General features: G+C 38.0%; 1 protein-coding gene across 9 annotated transcripts in view; it reads right to left on the bottom strand.

The window, feature by feature from the left end:
• Nucleotides 1-14,230, bottom strand: part of DNAH12 (dynein axonemal heavy chain 12) — a 313,559-nt gene that overhangs the window by 278,117 nt on the left and 21,212 nt on the right. The window lies entirely within an intron of this gene.

Genomic DNA, 14,230 nt, shown 5'->3' with positions numbered 1-14,230 from the left:
TACCAGAAATGGAATGGCTTTTAAAAATGGGGAATTTAATGAGTTGCTAGTTTACAGTTCTAAGGCTGAGAAAATGTCCCAATTAGAAATGTCCAATCAAAGGCATCCAGGGAAAGATACCTTGGTTCAAGAAGGCCGATGGAATTAACATGGGACTTCCAGAGAAGATGGCGGCTTAGTAAGGTGCACGGGTCTTAGTTCCTCCTCCGGAACAACTACTAAAGAACTAGAAACAGTACAGAACAGCTCCCGGAGCCACGACAGAGTACCAGACACACAGCATACCGCATTCAGGACCGGCTGGACCGGCTAAGAAACTCCGCTGCGGTGAGGTCCCCAAGAGGTGCACGCTTCCCCGGGCCGAGGCGGCTGGCGGCCATAGCCCCTCCCTCCCTCCTACCTGGACCGGCTGGGAGCTTTAGATTGGGTTCCCCAAGCCGCAGCGACCAGAGCCCCTTCCACACACACGGCTTCCTGGGCTGGCTGGAAACCTTGGATCGACGGTTCCCCAAGCCGCGGCGGCCCTTACACACGCGGCTTCCTGGGCCAGCTGGTAGCCTCGGAATAGCGGTGCCCCAAGCCACGGTGGCTGGCGAATGTAACCCCTTCCACACACGCGGCTTCCCGGGCCGGCTGGGAGCATCTGAAGAGCGATTCCCCAAGCCACGGCGGCTGGCGACCCTCCCTGACAGGCGAATTCCCGGAGGGAAAGGAAAGAGTCTCCAATAGTAGTAGAGACTGAGTCCAACCTAACACCAATAGTGGCATTAAGGAACAACTTCTGACTACTAAAAATAGGCCCTCAGCTCAGGCAAAACTGATCAAGGCGGAAGTCGCCTGTTGGGCTAACTGAAAAAGAGGAAAGGGGGCGAAACAGAGCCTTCTGCGACTGTTTCTATGGAGGCTTTGTTGCCTCTGGGCTCAGTGCTGGGATTACATAGGTTACAACTGCCCCAAATGCAGAAACAGGCTGCTTTTAGGGCTCTCTACCACCTGAACCTTCCCTACAGGAGGGGTGAAATGCAACTCAGGTGGAATCCCTCTCTCAAGGAATTCAGATCCCAGGACTTCACAAGTTGAAGCCATTAAAATCAACCTACAACCTTTCCTCTGTCTCCACCACACACCCAGCAGCAAGAGTCTTCCAAAGTAAAAGGAGCCACAACACCTTTAGCTGGTGGGACCTGCAGACAGACAAGCACCACATACTGGGCAGGATAAGAAAAAAAGAGCCCAGAGACTTCACAGGAAAGTCTTTCAACCTGCTGGGTCCCACACTCAGGGAAATCTGATTAAATGCCCAGATGCCAGCAAAAAATAACAAATCACACCAGGAAAATTGAAGATAAGACCCAGTCAAAGGAACAAACCAATTGCTCAAATGAGATACAGGAGCTGAGACAACTAATTCTGAATATACAAACAGAAATGGAAAACCTCTTCAAAAACCAAATCAATAAACTGAGGGAGGACATGAAGAAGGCATGGGATGAACAAAAAGAAGAAATGGAAAGTCTGAAAAAACAAATCACAGAACTTATGGGATTGAAAAACACAGTGGAAGACATAAAAAAACAATGGAAACCTACAATGGTAGATTTCAAGAGACAGAGGTTAGAATTAGTGAACTGGAGGATGGAACATCTGAAATCCAAAAAGAAACAGAAACTATAGGGAAAAGAATGGAAAATTTTGAGCAGGGGCTCAGGGACCTGAAGGACAATATGAAGGGCACAAATATACGTGTTGTGGGTGTCCCAGAAGGAGAAGAGATGGGAAAAGGAGGAGAAAAACTAATGGAAGAAATTATCACTGAAAATTTCCCAACTCTTATGAAAGACCTAAAATTATAGATCCAAGAAGTGCAACGCACCCCAAAGAGAATAGACCCAAATAGGCGTTCTCCAAGACATTTATTAGTTAGAATGTCAGAGGTCAAAGAGAAAGAGAGGATCTTGAAAGCAGCAAGAGAAAAACAATCCATCACATACAAGGGAAACCCAATAAGACTATGTGTAGATTTCTCAGCAGAAACCATGGAGGCAAGAAGACAGTGGGATGATATATATAAATTACTAAAAAAGAAAAACTGCCAACCAAGAATGCTGTATCCAACAAAATTGTCCTTCAAAAATGAGGGAGAAATTAAGACATTTTCAGACAAAAAGTCACTGAGAGAATTTGTGACCAAGAGACCAGCTCTGCAAGAAATACTAAAGGGAGCACTAGGGTCAGATACAAAAAGACAGAAGAGAGAGGTATGGAGAAGAGTGTAGAAATAAGGAAAATCAGATATGATATATATAATACAAAAGGCAAAATGGTAGAGGAAAGTATTATCCAAACAGTAATAACACTAAATGTTAACGGACTGAATTCCCCAATCAAAAGACATAGACTGGCAGAATGGATTAAAAAACAGGATCCTTCTATATGCTGTCTACAGGAAACACATCTTAGACCCAAAGATAAACACAGGTTGAAAGTGAAAGGTTGGGAAAAGATATTTCATGCAAATAACAACCGGAAAAGAGCAGGAGTAGCTATACTAATATCCAACAAATTAGACTTCAAATGTAAAACAGTTAAAAGAGACAAAGAAGGATACTATCTACTAATAAAAGGAACAATTCAACAAGAAGACATAACAATCATAAATATCTATGCACCGAATCAAATGCCCCAAAATACATGAGGAATACACTGAAATCACTGAAAAGGTAAATAGACACATCTACCATAATAGTTGGAGACTTCAATTCCCCACTCTCATCAATGGACAGAACATTTAGACAGAGGATCAGTAAAGAAACAGAGAACTTGAATATTACAATAAATGAGCTAGACTTAACAGACATTTATAGGACATTACACCCCACAACAACAGGATACACCTTTTTCTGAAGTGCTCATGGATCATTCTCAAAGATAGACCATATGCTGGGTCACAAAGCAAGTCTCAACAAATTTAAAAAGATTGAAATCATACACAACACTTTCTTGGATCACAAAGGAATGAAGTTGGAAATCAATAATAGGCAGAGTGCCAGAAAATCCACAAATATGTGGAGGCTCAACAACACGCTCTTAAACAACCAGTGGGTCAAGGAAGAAATTACAAGAGAAATTAGTAAATATCTCAAGGCAAATGAAAATGAAAACACAACATATCAAAACCTATGGGACGCAGCAAAGGCAGCGCTAAGAGGGAAATTTATTGCCCTAAATGCCTATATCAGAAAAGAAGAAAGGGCAAAAATTCGGGAATTAACTGTCCACTTGTAAGAACTGGAGAAAGAACAGCAAACTAACCCCAAAGCAAGCAAAAGGAAAGAAATAACAAAGATTAGAGCAGAAATAAATGAAATTGAGAACATGAAAACAATAGAGAAAATCAATAAGACCAGAAGTTGGTTCTTTGAGAAAATCAATAAGATTGATGGGCCCTTAGCAAGACTGACAAAAAGAAGAAGAGAGAGGATGCAAATAAATAAGATCAGAAATGGAAGGGAGACATAACCACTGACCCCACAGATATAAAGGAGGTAATAACAGGATACTATGAACAACTGTACGCTAATAAATACAACAGCTTAGATGAAATGGACTCGTTCCTAGGAGGGCATGAACAACCTACTTTGACTCAAGATGAAATAGATGACCTCAACAAACCAATCACAAGTAAAGAAATTGAATCAGTCATTCAAAAGCTTCCCAAAAAGAAAAGTCCAGGACCAGACAGCTTCACGTGTGAATTCTACCAAACATTCCAGAAAGAATTAGTACCAACTCTGCTCAAACTCTTCAAAAAAATCAAAGTGGAGGGAAAGCTACCTAACTCATTCTATGAAGCCAACATCACCCTCATACCAAAACCAGGCAAAGATATTACAAAAAAAGAAAACTACAGACCAATCTCTCTAATGAATATAGATGCAAAAATCCTCAACAAAATTCTAGCAAATTGAATCCAGCAACACATTAAAAGAATTATACATCATGACCAAGTAGGATTCATCCCAGGTATGCAAGGATGGTTCAACATAAGAAAATCAATTAATGTAATACACCATATCAATAAATCAAAGCAGAAAAATCACATGATCATCTCAATTGATGCAGAGAAGGCATTTGACAAGATTCAACATCCTTTCCTGTTGAAAACACTTCAAAGGATAGGAATACAAGGGAACTTCCTTAAAATGATAGAGGGAATATATGAAAAACCCACAGCTAATATCATCCTCAATGGGGAAAAATTGAAAACTTTCCACCTAAGATCAGGAATAAGACAAGGATGTCCATTATCACCACTATTATTCAACATCGTGTTGGAGGTTCTAGCCAGAGCAATTGGACAAGAAAAAGAAATACAAGGCATCAAAATTGGAAAGGAAGAAGTAAAACTCTCACTGTTTGCAGACGATATGATACTATACGTTGAAAACCCGGAAAAATCCACAACAAAACTACTAGAGCTAATAAATGAGTACAGCAGAGTAGCAGGTTACAAGATCAACATTCAAAAATCTGTAGGATTTCTATACACTAGCCATGAACAAGTTGAGGGGGAAATCAAGAAACGAATCCCATTTACAATTGCAACTAAAAGAATAAAGTACTTAGGAATAAATTTAACTAAAGAGACAAAAGACCTATACAAAGAAAACTACAAAAACCTGTTAAAAGAAATGAAGAAGACCTAAATAGATGGAAGGGCATACCGTGTTCATGGATTGGAAGACTAAATATAGTTAAGATGTCAATCCTACCTAAATTGATTTATAGATTCAATGCAATAACAATAAAAATCCCAACAACTTATTTTTCAGAAATAGAAAAACCAATAAGCAAATTTATCTGGAAGGGCAGGGTACCCCGAATTGCTAAAAGTATCTTGAGGAAAAAAAATGAAACTGGAGGCCTCAAGCTGCCAGACTTTAAGGCATATTATGAAGCCACAGTGGTCAAAACAGCATGGGACTGGCATAAAGATAGATATATTGACCAATGGAATCGAATAGAGTGCTCAGATATAGACCCTCTCATCTGTGGACATTTGATCTTTGATAAGGCAGTCAAGCCAATTCACCTGGGACAGAACAGTCTCTTCAATAAATGGTGCCTAGAGAACTGGATATCCATATGCAAAAGAATGAAAGAGGACCCGTATCTCACACCCTATACAAAAGTTAACTCAAAATGGATCAAAGATCTAAACATTAGGCCTAAGACCATAATACAGTTAGAGGAAAATGTAGGGAGATATCTTATGAAACTTACAATTGGAGGCGGTTTTATGGACCTTAAACCTAAAGCAAGAGCACTGAAGAAAGAAAGAAATAAATGGGAGCTCCTCAAAATTAAACACTTTTGTGCATCAAAGAACTTCATCAAGAAAGTAGAAAGACAGCCTACACAATGGGAGACAATATTTGGAAACGACATATCAGATAGAGGTCTAGTATCCAGAATTTATAAAGAGATTGTCCAACTCAACAACAAAAAGACAGCCAACCCAATTACAAAATGGGAAAAAGACTTGAACAGACACTTCTCAGAAGAGGAAATACAAATGGCCAAAAGGCACATGAAGAGATGCTCAATGTCCCTGGCCATTAGAGAAATGCAAATCAAAACCACAATAAGATATCATCTCACACCCACCAGAATGGCCATTATCAACAAAACAGAAAATGACAAGTGCTGGAGAGGATGCGGAGAAAGAGGCACACTTATACACTGTTGGTGGGAATGTCAAATGGTGCAACCACTGTGGAAGGCAGTTTGGCGGTTCCTCAAAAAGCTGAATATAGAATTGCCATACGACCCAGCAATACCATTGCTAGGTATCTACTCAGAGGACTTAAGGGCAAAGACACAAACGGACATTTGCACACCAATGTTTATAGTAGCATTATTTACAATTGCAAAGAGATGGAAACAGCCAAAATGTCCATCAACAGACGAGTGGCTAAACAAACTGTGGTATATACATAAGATGGAATATTATGCAGCTTTAAGACAGAATAAACTTATGAAGCATGTAATAACATGGATGGACCTAGAGAACATTATGCTGAGTGAGACTAGCCAAAAACTAAAGGACAAATACTGTATGGTCCCACTGATGTGAACTGACATTAGAGAATAAACTTGGAATATGTCATTGGTAACAGAGACCATCAGGAGTTAGAAACAGGGTAAGATAATGGGTAATTGGAGCTGAAGGGATACAGACTGTGTAACAGGACTAGATACAAAAACTCAAAAATGGACACCACAATACTACCTAATTGTAATGTAATTTTGTTAAAACACTGAATGAAGCTGCATCTGAGCTATAGTTTTTTGTTGTTGTTTGTTTGTTTTTTATATATATTTTTTGTATTTTTTATTTTTATTTTTTCTCTATATTATCATTTTATTTCTTTTTCTGTTGTCTTACTATTTCTTTTTCTAATTCGATGCAAATGTACTAAGAAATGCTGATCATACATCTATGTGATGATATTAAGAATTACTGATTGCATATGTAGAATGGAATGATTTCTAAATGTTGTGTTAGTTAATTTTTTTTAATTAATAAAAAAAAAAGAAGGCCGATGGAGTTCAAGGTTTCTCTCTCAAGTGAGAAGGCACATGGCGAACACAGTCAGGGCTTCTCTCTCTCGGCTGGAAGGGCACATGGTGAATACGGTGTCACCTGCTAGCTTACTCTCCTGGCTTCTGGTTTCATGAAGCTACCCGGGAGGCATTTTCCTTCTTCATCTCCAATGGACTCCCGCTTCGTGGTGCTGCAGCATTCTCTGCTCTCTCTGAATCTCTCATTCTCCTTTTATAGGACTTCAGAAACTAATCAAAACCCACCCAAATGGGTGGAGACATGTCATCCCCTAATCCAGTTTAACAACCACTCTTGACTAAATCACATCATCCAGGGAGATAATCTCATTACAGTTTCAAACATACAGTATTGAATAGAGATTATTCTACCTTTATGAAATGGGATTTATATTAAAACATGGCTTTTCTTAGGGGGCATACTTCCTTTCAAACCAGCACAGTTGCTCTGCAAGAATTACTAAAGGCAGTTCTCCTGCTTGAAAGGAAAAGAAAGGAGAAAATTGTTTGGAGTAGTGTGAAGTAATGTAGACTCAGTAAAGGTAACTAAGGGCAAATGCAAAAGCCAAAAGAAAAACACCCTCAATATATGGCTTTATTCTTTAATTCCTATATCCATATATCTATAGCTATATCATCTATATCTATATCAGTATCAATATACAACCTAAGCTAGCAAACCAGAATAAATAATAACTAAAAGAATCAAATATCTAAGAATAAATTTATGCAAGGATGTAAAGGCCTTGAACACATAAAAACTACTAGACATTGCTAAAAGAAAATATAAAGGAATAAAAGGACATTCCACATTCATGGATTGGAAGATAAATATCATTAAGATGTCACTTCTAAGGGGAAAAATTCAACTTCCCCAAGTGGAGAATTCTTGATATTCTCACAAGCAGTGGGGACAACCAAAGCAATGGGCTCAGTCCCCAATCTTGGGGTTTGTTCATATGAAACTTAACCCAACAAAGGATAGGTCAAGCCTACTTAAAAATAGGCCTAACCATCACCTCCAAGAGAACCTCTTTTGTTGCTCAGATGTAGCCTCGCTCTCCAGCCAACACAACAAGCAAACTCACCGCCCTCCCTCTGTCTGTGTGGAACATGACTTCCAGTGGTGTGGACCTTCCTGGCAATGTGGGACAGAAATCCTAGAATGAGCTGAGACTCAGCATCAAGGGATAAGAAAACCTTCTCAACCAAAAAGGGGAAGAGTGAAATGAGACAAAATAAAGTGTCAATGGCTGAGAGATTCCAAACGGAGCCGAGAAGTTATATAAATAGCTGGAGGTTATTCTTATGTATTAAATAGATATCACCTTGTTATTCAAGATGTAATGGAGAGGCTGAAGGGAACTTCCTGAAAATGTAGAGCTGTATTCCAGTAGCTATGTTTCTTGAAGATGATTGTATAACGATATAGCTCTCACAATGTGACTGTGTGATTGTGAAAACCTGTGTCTGATGCTCCTTTTATCTACCTTATCAACAGACGAGTAAAACACATGGAATAAAAATAAATAATAGGGGGAATAAATGTTAAAATAAATTTAGATTGAAATGCTAGTGATCAATGAAAAGGAGGGGTAAGGGGTATGGTATGTATGAATTTTTTTCTGTTGTCTTTTTATTTCTTTTTCTGAATTGATGCAAATGTTCTAAGAAATGATCATGATGATGAATATGCAACTGTGTGATATTGTGAATTACTGGTTATATATGTAGAATGGAATGATCATATGTTAAAAATGTGTTTGTTGTTATGTATTTTTTAATTGAAAAATTAATAAAAATAAAGAAAAAAGTTAAAAAAGATGTCACTTCTACCCAAATTAATTTATAAGTTCAATGCAATACAAATCAAAATTCTAACAGCCTACTGTGCAGAAACAGAAAAGCAAATCACAAAACATTCATTCTATGAATTACTTTCAGACCTAAAAATCTAATGAAATACGCCCTGCAGGTTTTTAGCGCTGTTTGGGCCCTTTGACCCCTGTCTTCCTTCCATTTCTCCCTATGAAGATGGGAATACTGACTGTCCCTCCTTTGTATATTGGAAGCAGATAACTGTTCTAGGTTTTGCAGGTCTATAGTCAGAGGAGAATTTTGCCTTAGGATAGACCACACTTATAACTGATTTTGATGAAACTTTGCACTTAATATTATTACTGAAATGATTTAAGGCTTTTGCAATATTGTGATAGAATGAATGTATTTTACATATGGAAAGAACATATCTTTTGGGGGTCCAGAGCATGAAGTGTAGTGATTTGGAGTTGTTGTTCACCCCAGAAAAGCCATGTTCTTTTAATACATTTTTGTGGGGGCAGATTCATTGTGGGTTGGGCCTTTGGATTAGGTTATTGCGAGTGAGATGTGACCCACCCAATTCAGCAAAGGTCTTGGACCTTTATAAGAGGATAAAAAAAGAAGTTTACAGAGAGCTCAGAGAGAAACTCTGGAAATAGCTCACAGAGGAGAAGCAAGCAAGGCCTAACAGAAATGGAAAGAGCTAGAAAGTGAAAGCAATAAAAGCCAGGAGAGAAGAATCAGCAGATGCCAGCCATGTGACTTCCCATTTGACAGAGGAACCCCAGATGCCATCAGCCTTTCTTCGGAGAAGATATCATCTTCCTGATGCTTAACTGGGACATTTTCATGGCCTTAGAACTGTAAATTTGTAAACTGATAAATCCCCATTGTAAAAGCCAACCCATTTCTGGTGTATTGCATTCCAGCAACTTTAGCATAGTGCTGACACTTTGTATTAGTGTGGTAACTTTGTTACAACTGATGACAAAATATTAAAATTGTGCTGTTAACTACAGTCCATAGTTTACAATGATGAATTTCAATTCTTTTGGAGACATAGTAGTGGAATTCTCAGGTCATATGGTAATTCTACACTTCACTTTCTGAGGAACCACCAAATTGTCTTCCACGATGGCTACACCATTTTACACTCCCACCAGCAAGATTTAGTGTTCCTATTTCTTAACATCCATCCAAAAATTGTAATTTTCTGTTTTTGAAAATAGCAGCCATTCTGGTGGGTGTGAAAGGGTATCTCATTGTGGTTTTGATTTACATTTCCCTAATGGCTAATGATATTGAACATCTTATGTATTTTTTGGTCATGTGTATAAAAAAATATCTCTTTTATTTTTAGACATGTCTATTCAAGTATTTGCCAACTTTTAAATTGAATTGTCTTTTTGTTGTTGAACTGAAGAATTTCTTTATATATTCTGAGTACTAAACTCTTATCAGATATGTGGTTTCCAAATATTTTCTCCCATTGGATAAGTTACTGTTCTACATTCAGGACAAAAATCCTTTGTTTATAGGATCATGCCATCTGAAAATAATGAAAGCTTTACTTTTTACTTTGCAATTTGGATGCATTTTATTTCTTTTTCTTGCCTAACTCCCCTAGCTTAAACTTCTAGCACATTGTTGAATAACAGTGATGACAGTGGGCATCCTTGTGTTGCTACAGATCTTAGAGGGATAATTTCAGTCCTTCTCCATTGCTATGATGCTGGTTATGGGTTTTTCACATATGCTGTTTATCACATTGAGGAACTTTTCTTCTATTCCTATTTTTCTAAATGTGTTTATCAAGAAAGGATCCCAGATTTTGTCAAATGCGTTTACTGCATCAATCAAGGTGATCATGTGGTTTTTCACTTTTGACTTGTTAATGTGCTGTATTACATTAATTATTTTCTTGTGTTGAATCACTCTTGCATACCTGGTATATTAGTCAGGATTCTCTAGGGAAACAGAACCAACAGGAAATATCTGTAAATATGGGATTTTATAAAAACAACTGTGGGGATGCATGAGTCCAAATTCTGTAGGGGAGGCCACAAGCTGGCAACTCCAATAAGGTCTTTGATGAATTCCATAGAAGAGGATGACTGGATGAAGTACAGATGAAAATCCTCTCTTCTGACTTCTCCTTTTAAAGCTTTCAACTGATTGTATTAAATGTCTCTGTGCTGGTTTGAAATGATGTATGTACCCTAGAAAAGCCATGTTTTAATCCTAATCCCATTTTCTAAAGGTAGCTGTTTCTTCTCATTCCTATTCAGTATTGTATGTTTGAAACTGTAATTAGATATCTCCCTGGAGATGTGATTTAATCAAGAGTGGTTGTTAAGTTGGATTAGGTGGAGGTGTGTCTCCACCCATTTGGGTAGGTCTTTATTAGTTTACTGGAATCCTATAAAAGAGGAAACATTTTGGAGAGAGATTCAGAGAGAGCAGAGCAGAACGACATAGCCATGAGAAGCAGAGTCCCCCAGCTAGCAACCTTTGGAGATGAAGAAGGAAAATACCTCACAGTGAGCTTCATGAAACAGGAAGCCAGGAAAGGAAACTAGCAGATGACACTGTGTTTGCCATGTGCCCTTCCAGATGAAAGAGAAACCCTGACTGTGTTCACCATGTGCCTTTCTAGATGAGAGAGAAACTCTGACTGTGTTTGCCCTTCCACTTGAGAGAGAAACCCTGAACTTCACTGGTCTTCTTGAACCAAGGTATCTTTCCCTGGATGCCTTTGATTGGACATTTCTATAGACTTGTTGTAATTTGGACATTTTCTTGGCCTTAGAACTGTAGACTAGCAACTTATTAAATTCCCCCTTTTAAAAGCCATTCCATTTCTGGTATATTACATTCCAGAGCTAGCAAACTATACCAGTCTCCCATTGCTGAAGACACTCTCCTTAGTTGATTATAGATGTAATCCATCATAGATGCAATCAATTTACTGATGATTTATGTTCAAAAAATGTCCTCATAGTAACAGTTGGGCCAGTACTTCCTTGACCAGACAAGTAGACACCACTACCTGGCCAAGCTGGCACATAAACCTAACCATCACAGTTGGCATATGGAAACACTGCAATTTTTCCACCATCTTTCTGTAAACCTACAACTTCTCCAATTAAAAATAATCAACTAAAAAAAAGTAAACCTACAGTGTCGAATTGAAATAGGAAGCATGAGTATGGACTTATGGATCAGTTGACAATCAATAGATAAATGATATAAAGATAATGATGATGATGAGACAGATAATTATTTCCTAGTTCTTTCTGCTGAGAGAACCAAGAATCAATGACACCCTAGCATGAAGGAATACACCTATCACTGATATCATAGTTTCTAAATACCATTCTCTACTAAAAGAAAACAGAATCCTCGAGAAAATGGCCAGTTCTAGGGATAGAACAGAGAAAGTACAGAATAAGCCTAGAACATCATATTGTTCCAGAAAGTTAAGGAAATGCTCAAAGAATAATAGGGAATGTCAAAAAGGGCACAAGAGTCAGCTTAAAGGCCTCCCATTGGCCAAATGTGGGATAATTTAAATACCAAAATAAATATTATAATGACAGATTATAATCCAATAGCAAAAAAATGAATCCATCACCTACATTGATAGGAACAAATAATAAATAAAATGAATAAATAAATAAGAGAAAAGATAAAGTTTTCTTCCTTACTACAAAATTCCAACTAAAAAAAATATAGAAGAAATGATGGAAAAGTCACAATGTGATAACCACTATAGTAATCATAGTAATCGTTGCTTCAGGTAAGAATGCTAATATTTTAGGAATGAGTAAAGGATATATGGGACTTCTTTGTACTCCTTTTGCAGTTTTTCTAAAGTCTGAAGTTACTTCAAAACAAGTTTTTTAAAAATGGGTAGTCTAGATAGATAGTGGACATTTTTTCTTACTTTTAATATTTTTCCATTATTTGCTTATTCCAAAATTCTTGCAGAGGGTCATTTTCTATGTGCATTCCATTAATGTGCTGCTTGATCTTAAAAGTCTTGAGGTGGTCCCCAATCCCTCACCACATCAGTGGACTAACCTTCCTTCAAGTAATGAACTTTGTATGTTCTCCCTTTCTCTACCCTCTCTCCAAGGTAATCTCATCTAAGCCTATGACTATTGTTCTAGTTTGCTAGCTGCCAGAATGCAATATACCAGGAATGGAATGACTTTTTAAAAGGGGAATTTGATAAGTTGCTAGTCTACAGTTCTAAGGCCGAGAAAATGTCCCAATTACAACAAGTCTATAGAAATGTCCAATCAAATGCATCCAGGGAAAGATACCTTGGTTCAAGAAGGCCAGTGAAGTTCAGGGTTTCTCTCTCAAGTGAGAAGGCACATGGCGAACACAGTCACAGTTTCTCTCTCAGCTGGAAGGGCACATGGTGAGCAAGGTGTCATCTGCTAGCTTTCTCTCCTGGCTTCCTGTTTCATGAAGCTCTCCAGGAGGCATTTTCCTTCTTCATCTCCATAGGTCACTGGCTTGTGGGCTCTCTGCTTCTCCTGGCTATGTCATTCTTCTCTGCTCTCTCTGAATCTCCCATTCTTCAAAATGTTTCCTCTTTTATAGGACTCCAGTAAACCAACCAAGACCCACCCAAATGGGTGGAGACAGAGCTCCACTAATCCAGTTTAAGAACTGCTCTTGATTTGGTTACAGCTCCAGGGAGATGATCTAATTACATACAGTATTGAACAGGGATTATTCTGCCTTTACAAAATGGGATTTTGATTAAAACATGGCTTTTCAAGGGTATATACATCCTTTCAAACCAGCACAACTATAAATAACATCTATGTGTTAATGGGTTCCATAACTACATTTCTAGAACCGAGCTCTTCCTGAAATATCCAGCATAGCCAATCTTGATCTCTCCAGCTCTTAATCAGATCCTTCCTCAATCATCCATCTCAATAAATAGCACCACCAATTATCCTGTAAAATCAGGTCAAAGTCCTAAAAGTTACTTTTGGTTCTTCTTTCCCCCAACCCCCACATCCAATCCATTGGTGAGTTCTGTCATATCCACATTCAAAATATATCCTAAAGCTTTCAATTTTTCTCTAGCTCTACTGCTATCACTCAATTCTAAACTGCAATCATCTCTCACCTACATTATTGCCTTCTACAACTAACTGTGTTTTCCTTGCTTTTACTTTTGCCTTGGATACAATCCATTTTCTAAGTGTCAAAGTGGTTTTTGTTACAACACGGTCACAGTGGCATTTTATCATTGAAACATTAATCAAATCATAATGTCCCAATGAGAGCAATCCTCCATTTACTATCTACTGCACTTCAAATAAAATCTGAGTTCCTTACCATAATCTACCTCATAATCTGGCTTTTGATTCCCTTTTCCAGTTCATTTCATATACTTCCCTGAAGTCAATCACTATTTTCTAGTCAAGCTGGCCTTCTTTAAGTTCCTGGGACATACTAGTTTTTTTAAATCCTTCATGGAATTTAAACTTAGCTGTTTCCTATGGGGGGAAATTCTCAACCCCAGATCCTTCCTACCATTCATATCACCTGCCTAATACAGCCCCACTCCCTCAGCAATCACTGTCTATCATATTACCCTTTATTTCCTTCACAGTAATTATCACAATTATTTTGTAAATAATTTTTACAAAATTACCTTTACTTGATTGTTACATTTCTTCCCACTACAGTCTAGCTCCAAGGGGGCAAAAACTATGTTTATCTTCTTCATTAATCCTCAGTATTTAGCACAGAA

Source organism: Tamandua tetradactyla, chromosome 15, assembly GCF_023851605.1.
Source record: "Tamandua tetradactyla isolate mTamTet1 chromosome 15, mTamTet1.pri, whole genome shotgun sequence".
Lineage (NCBI taxonomy): Eukaryota > Metazoa > Chordata > Mammalia > Pilosa > Myrmecophagidae > Tamandua > Tamandua tetradactyla.
This window is presented reverse-complemented; position numbering and strand designations above follow the sequence as displayed.